The sequence below is a fragment of the Psammomys obesus genome, unplaced genomic scaffold (assembly GCF_907164565.1).
Source record: "Psammomys obesus unplaced genomic scaffold, mPsaObe1.curated_primary_1811, whole genome shotgun sequence".
Lineage (NCBI taxonomy): Eukaryota > Metazoa > Chordata > Mammalia > Rodentia > Muridae > Psammomys > Psammomys obesus.
This window is the reverse complement of record NW_026596040.1, coordinates 1,555,483-1,563,049: the sequence shown is the minus strand read 5'-3', so window position 1 is coordinate 1,563,049 and position 7,567 is coordinate 1,555,483. Positions and strand designations below refer to the sequence as shown.

Below are 7,567 nucleotides of genomic sequence, written 5' to 3'. Positions count from 1 at the left end.
TCACAGCAATCATTTAGCTAGATCCTAAGCTCCATGCACAACTGCTCCTTCTAGGGAATTGCAAGGTGGGCCGGGACTTTTTTCTCTTCCCATGGTTCTGTGTGTTGTCTTTGCAAAGCCCCCTGCTTGGCACACCAGGCTCCTTGTTTCTTCAGGTGTGTATCTTGCTTGACATGACCATCAGCCCTGGGTCCATTCCAGGAGCCCTCCGTCTTCTGTCCCCATTTCAAAGGGCAGCTTCCCTTTCTCAGGAGCCAAAGTTGGATTGGTCTGTGGCCTGTGTTTAGGCTACACCATGCATTTTTCAGAACACTAGCATTTTTGACCTTCAGCACAGATGTCTGTTCACATCTAGACCATTTGACCGTGGCCAAGGAATCAAGTAGAGATGCAATCAAAGAGCAATTCTAGGTGCCTCCTACCACTGATTGGGCACAGTCATGGCTATGGATAATGCAATGAGGATCTAGATATTCCTGAATCAGGGAGAACTCCACACTGCAATTCTGAAGTCTGAGGACAAGGAACTTCATGCAACACATTAGTGCCACTTCATTGAATCAGCACAGCCTCAGAAGGTAAGGATTTTTATATTCATTTTAAAGATAAGGAAGCTGATACTCAAAGAAGTTACAGGCATGCCTGTAGGTTCCAAAGGTGGGAAGCAGCCCCCTCCATGCCAGCAAGGCCAGCCTCCTGTCCTCATCACTGGGGAGCTATGGAGATCGCCACAGAATTTTATCTAAAGATTTGGTTGCAAGTGAAAGAACCCATGGCAAAGCATGCTGGATGAATCGACAACTACTTGCTGACGTACTGGAAAGGCTGGGGAGCATCTGGCCCAGGGATGAGGAATGTTGCTTTTGCTTCTTGGAGCACCGTGCACAGCCAGTGTTCAGGCAGGCTCCCCATCAAAGGGCCAAGATGACTGCCAAGTGTCCTGATGAGTCAAACGAGTCAGACAAAGTCTCTTATTACTACTGATCTTAGACACCCCCCAACCAATTCTCCTCATGCTTCGTTAGCCCCATGCCCGTTCCTAAATCAGCCAGGAAGCTTTGACCAGATAGGTCTTATGATCTCAAAGGCCTGACCAGCCACATGACAATTGATCTTGGAGCGAGGGTTGATCCTGTGAAGATATTCTTGGTTGTCGACTTGACTACATCTGGAATAAATTATCATCCAAAAATGGACGCCACACCAAGAAGGGATTTTTTTTTTTTTCTCTTAATTTGAAGTAGGAAGAATCGCTTCTAACACAGATCTGGGAAGACACACGCCTTTAATCTGGGCCATACTTTCTGCTGGCAGCTTGTATAAGGATATGGAAGAAGGAGGCTTTTGCTCTCTGCATTGCCTTCCTAGTAAATCCATTCCTTTGCTGGCATTAAAGCCTACCTCTTTGGGATTCCAGCATCTTCAGGAGGCCAGCTGAGACATCCAGCCACATGGATTGAGCAACCACTGGATTCTTGGACTTTCCATTCATAGAAGGCCACTGTTAGCTTCATTCTAATAAATCCCTATATAGTATTAAAGATATTATATAATTATAATAATATATGTATTTTATAAATTATATTATCTATATATTATTATAATATAATTATAAAATACAATATAATTATATTATATATATATATATATATAGAGAGAGAGAGAGATTCATTCTGTAAGTTCTGTTACTCTAAAGAACCCTGACTAATAAAGATGTCAATCCATGATTCTCACAACCCCAAGGAAGGAGGGAGCCTTTTCCAAAGGGAGACAGTTGCTTCAGGCAGGAAAAAGGTTAGTGAAACCGAACAGACAGGCCATCCAGCTGATGATCCCTTGGAGTGAAAGACACGAAGGGCCCTCAAGCCTAGTGTAACCCCAGGAATACAAGCGGCAGATAGCACCTAGCACTGGACGTGGATATCACAGATGCCAAGTACCAGCTAAGCAAAGGAAGGAGTGAACACTGGGCCATGTCCTGTGGAGTGATAGGGAGTAGATGACTCTGGGGCAATCTTTCAAAAAAAGCTGGGGCCACTTTGGAAAGAACCCCTGAATGCTACAGCAAAGAGCTAGGATTTCTCCTTTCTCCTCCTCCTTCCTTCTGACAGGAGCTTCTGAAGTTTTAACTTCTTTCCTTCTCTTCCTTCTTGTCACCTCCTTTCAATTTTCCTTCCCTTTCCTTTCCTCTCTCCCATTTTTCTCTTCCTCCCTCCTTCACTTATGGAGCTTTTGAGCTTTTGCTGCTCTCTCTCTCTCTCTGTCACACACACACACACACACACACACACACACTTACTGAGTATATTGTTAAGCAGGCTCCTGGGTGGACCAGGAGTGCCTTCCTAGCTTGTGGGCCTTCCTGTCAAGGCTGGAGTTTTTATTTTTACCTGGCAGTCTTGATACTATGAGCACATCACAGACACAGCTCCACAGCAGGGCCTCCAAGGGAGGCAAAGGAGATACACCCACCCTCTGGAGGCCCAGCTACGCTACCCCACCCACAGAAAGGTGAAAGTCTGCACTGGGTGTCTGGAGTTTCTCAGACCTGTGTTCATGGGACTGCTGAGCAGGTCTGGGCGCGGCCTCAGGGTGTGCTTGGTTCTGGGCTGAGAGCTCTAAGGTTCCCAATTCCATCTCACAGTTAGACACGATTTACTGCTGTTCCTGCTTAGAGCTGTCCTGGGGATCCTCTGTGAGAACTCTGGGGTGAAGCCCGATATATCACTGCTGGGCCGATCAGCCAGTGACAGGGTGAATCAGGTGGGACTCCAACAGACATTATTCCTCCTTGTCCTTAGAAGATCTAGTCAAGGTTTCTCCTGGCTCAGAAAGGAGATCAAGTGTCTGTACTGTAAAAATGAGTTTGCATGCTGTACAAAGACGGGAATTAGGCGTGTGTGTGTGTGTGTGTGTGTGTGTGTGTGTGTGTGTGTGTGTGTGTCTGTGTGCCAATTCCAGAATTGCACAATCCAGGCCAGTGTTTGTCCACTTCATATCACAACAGGTACAGCCTTCTGTTTGCTCTCAGAGGCAACTTTTGTAACAGACACGCTCCCCAGTTTGAACAAGTAGTTCACATAAGGGAAAGGGACTCATACTGGGCCTGCAGATACCCACATGTGACAGGAAGAACTGACAGGGAGAAGCCACCTGAGGGTGGGTTATGGCCCTCACTACCCTCCACAGGTTTTATGCTGTCCTGCGCCAGGCTTTCTGTACCTTGTTCCAGGTCAAAGCTGTGGCACTGTAGACCCTGTGTATATCCCTGAGGCAGTCAAACACTTGGTCTGACACAAGGCCGGGTCACACGGTCACCACCGGGTGCAGGGTTGGTGCCAAGCCACACAAACCCTTGGAACCAGAGGGTAAGGGGCATGTGGCTTGCAGAAGCAAAAGTGATACCCTCTTACCAATAGAAAGGGTGCTGGCTGTCGGGCAGATAAGGACAGCAGCTATTCTCTCTGGGCTGGGGGAAGGGAGGGCTCGGGGTGTGGAGCCTCTGCCTCCCCCCCCCCCAGTGTGACAGTTGTGGGTGTTGTGAGTGTGAGCTCTGGGGTTAGCTGGGGTTAGCTCTGCCTTGTTACTTATTAACCGTGACTTTGAACAAATTGCCTAATCTGGTATTTGACTTCCTCACGGGCACAATGGAATAACAGCGGGTACCTATTTCACGGGGTTGATTTGAGAATTAAAAAAAAAAAATGGACGCAGGGAAGAGTCGGCATGAGGCCTAGCAAGTGCCAGTAGGCTGTGTGACCTGGAACTGCTCTGTCCTCTTCCGTCCTCTTGAACACCTGAGGTTGGCCCCACACCTCAGGCCCCTGAGTTTTTCACTCTAGGAGAGCAGTACAAATAGGGAACTCTCTGTGCCCCAGACCTCAGCTCTCCCCCCTGTGGGTTCCCTCTCCTCCTAGCAGTTCTGACTTTTAGGCTCAAGAAGGAATTTAAACCCCACAAAAATGATCTCTTATGGAACACAATGTGATGGGGCTAGAGACACTTTTTGTGTCTCCCACGAGAAGACACAAACCTATGGAGGTTCCTTAGCCTGAAGCTCTGTCCTTAGTAGCTGGGTCGGGGGGTAGGGGTCAGAGTAAACTGAAAAAAAAAAAATTCTCACATGCCATATGTTCCAGTCAGGCAAACAATTGGCTCCTGCAGGGGCTGCCTCCACAGTCAGGCTCGGAGGTGGTGGGCCTGCCAAAGCTTGCAGCTGGAGTCCAGGAGCTGACCTGAAAACCAAGAGTATGTACAGAAACCTTAACAACTGGGAGCAGCTAGCCAAGACGAGTGGACGAGAGGCTCAAAGACACACCCAGCTCTCATCCTGTCTGCAGAACACAGCTGAGCACCCCCAGAGGCGGTGCTCTCTGAGAGGCTCTTGCCATCCCATACAGGGATGGAGGAGACAGAAACAGGCTCCGGGTGAGAGACCCAAAGCAAAAACAGGGAAGGATAGCCCTTTGCCAAACCTAGAAACAGTGCTGTGAGGGACACGAGTCCTTCCCATGTGCTGAGCCACAATCGTGTATGAAGAAGGGATTGTTAAACAGGATTTCAGAGGACACTCGGGCTGCAGAACTAGAGAAGCTTCTGCTGGAATTGTAGGTTCATTTTAGCTTGTGTGAGCTCCATGGACAGCTTTATCACAGAGTAGATGGGACAATAATACTGCTTCATATGTCTTGATGATTTAGGGAGGGGATATAGTGATGTCCTAAATATGACCAGTGAGAATGAACTTTGTCACCTGAGCATAAAACCGAAACCCAAAAGCTAAGATGGGAGCAGCTGAGGGTGAACCATCTGCAACCCCCAGAAAGCCCTGTGTCCCCATGGTCCGGTTACACTGGGGTCACCCAACTCCATGACCCTACACTTTCATGCTTTGGTCCTCACCGCCTTTCTACGTGGGAGGACTTGGGACCTGCTCCTTGTACCTAAGTGGCCCATGGGTTCTTATTTCTATTTCTTGTGGCAAGGATCTGTGCTCATCAGTGAAGCCTGGGTGTAAGTCCCATGAGCCCAGAGGTGTGCTCCTTCCCTGGCATTAGCAGCTCCCGGCATGTGCGTTGGTCAAGAGGAAACTACTGAGCGGAAGCACGAAACTTGAGAGTTCCGCAGAAGGACAGGAACCAGTTAACTCTTCACTGTAGGAAAGCCGGAGAGGAAATGGACTGGAGCTACACCATGGGAAACTTCAGTCAGACACAAAGAATTCCCTTAGTGAGAGTGATAGATGCCAGACCAGATCCCATGGGATGGTGTGGAATTTCCTTGATGAGTCCTTAGGAAGGAGTGCTTTTAACGTTTAGGGTGACTCTGTGACTTGTTGAATAGGCCTCCAGCTTAGCATGAGTCACCAGAAACTCGGATGATGGTAGAGGGGCTTTCGGGTCTTGGTCATTGCATTATCAAGATGGTTTGTTGAGTGCTCACTCAGAGCACCAGCAGGAAGGCTGTGCTCCTGAGTGGAGAGTGGAAAGTCTTCCTCCCACAGACTTCGCTCCGAGCCTGGGAGAAAATGGGGCATTTTGTCAAGGATCGCTTACACTGTATTCAAGTCAATGAGCGCAGAAGGGAAATCTGGCCGCAGTGCCAGAACACCCATTTGGACTTTAGGGTAAGCATGTAAGTTGGTGGGTCCAGAACTAACCCCATGAATTCAGATCTTCACTGGATTGATTGCTGGATTGGCTCAGGAAGGCCTATGATAGCCAGCTGGGCCTCACTAGCAGAGACTGTGGCCAGGCTCCTGGGGTCAGTTACATAAAAGACGGGATAGCTACACAGTGTGACAGCCAACTGCTGTGGGATATGTTTTTGACCATTTCAGTGGGAAACTGTCATGATTCTGGTCCCCAAATGTCGGATGTTGGCTGAGCATCCCAGCACAGTTCTCTGGTACCTCGATATGTGCACCCCTTCCTCTAGGACAGCTCTCCTGGGCCTGGAGCCTCACCCACCTGAGCAGTTACTGCCTTGCTTAGAGCTTCTCTTGGCTGCCGGGCAGGCCAGTGTCAGCCAACAATGGCTAGCCCAGGAGAGTTAATTAGCTGCAGCTTAACTTAGTGCTATTAAAAGCAGTGAGAGCGATGTGCTGTCTGAGGGAAGTCCGAGGAAGACCTGAGGAAAGAAGAAAGACAGAGCATAATTCTCAAGAGCTGGCACTTACTTAGGGCCTGAGAAAATATGTCTTCACACCCACTAATGGTCACTTAATTTCAGTGTCAATCAAGTCCGTTTCTACCCACAGTGCTCTTGCAACCAATCAACTGACCAACCAACCGAGTTGTCGGAACTAACATGAGCACGATGTCAGCAATGCGATGGACACCCCATTCGAGTTCTGTTCCACGTGGCTGACACAAGCAAACCAAAAATCAAAACCTTTCACATTTCGAAGACACAAAAAAGTCGGAGTTACTAGGAAGCCTGTTGGAAATTACAAGGCCAGATAAAACAGGGACACAACATATCTCATTCCCTTGACAATAGTATCAGACTCGTGTTTGGGCTGGTTGGTTCTTGTCAGCTTGATCCGAAGGAGAGTCACCTGAAAGGAGGGACGCTTGGTGGAGGCACTGCCATCCTCACGTTGGCCTGTGGGCCTGTCTCTGGGCCATTTTCTTAATCTCTAATGAATGCAGGAGGGTCTGTCCCCCTGTGGGTGGTGTCATCCCTAGACAGCTAGGCCTGAGCTATAGAAGCAGCTAAGAAAGCTGAAGAAAGCGAGCTAGTAAGCAGCCTTCCTCCAAGGGCTCTGCCTCTGCACCTGTGTGACTGAGTTCCTGCCTTGGCTTCTCTCGATGACACTGTGATGGGGGCATGTGCACCAGGTAAATCCATTTCTCCCCAGGTTGCTGTTTAACTCAGAAAAACCTCACCTCAGAACCAAACGTGTCCCACGGGCAGCTTCAAGGGCTGAGTGTTCTAGAGGTCCTGGGAGGACCACAGGTGTGGGACATTTGCACTGTTCTCAGGGTTCAGCTGAGGCCACCCTCGGCAAAGAAGGATAACAGACTGCCCACATGTGACCTACAATGGCTTCCTCCTTAAATCCAGGCTCCAGGGGAGCATCCCTGTTTCTTCCTTCTCCTCACTCCGGGGTAAGGTCAGAAGCCTAACTGTGGCCCCCAGATCCCAGGCTATAGCTCAGGACATTCCAGGAAGGCCCGAGAAGCACCTGGTGGTACCGTTAGCCTGCTGGTGCTCTGCATGGCATTCTAGAAAAGGGTTAACTGATTAGAAAACTGAGTTTTGGAAGACTCGAGCCCATTATGCATTCCAGGAGATAAAATCATTTAGTGCTATGTGGGATGTGACTATTGGAGGTTTAACTGTGTGACAGGCCTGAGTAGTGGATTCAAGTGTACCAGCATTTGATCTCTTAGTAAGTGGAACAGGGACCACTCCGAGCTCATAAGAAAACATCCCTGTTGTTGATATTCCTAATTGTAAGAGCCTAGACCTATGAGCGTTGATCAGTGTATAAATGCACATTAGAAGAAATTAAAACATGCTGAGTAAAAACTAACGAGAAATTCAAGAGACAAACACACCA

General features: G+C 48.6%; 1 long non-coding RNA gene across 2 annotated transcripts; it reads right to left on the bottom strand.

The window, feature by feature from the left end:
* Nucleotides 1–571: 571 nt before the first annotated feature.
* LOC129688096 (uncharacterized) lies at nucleotides 572–2,469 on the bottom strand. Of its 2 annotated transcripts, none has more exons than XR_008721859.1 (3): nucleotides 2,391–2,469; nucleotides 1,402–1,526; nucleotides 572–940 (listed from the first exon to the last, which is right to left on the bottom strand). It is a non-coding gene; the product is annotated as an uncharacterized LOC129688096 (long non-coding RNA). The 2 variants fall into 2 exon arrangements; XR_008721860.1 differs by lacking the exon at nucleotides 2,391–2,469 and adding an exon at nucleotides 2,300–2,378.
* Nucleotides 2,470–7,567: the final 5,098 nt, after the last annotated feature.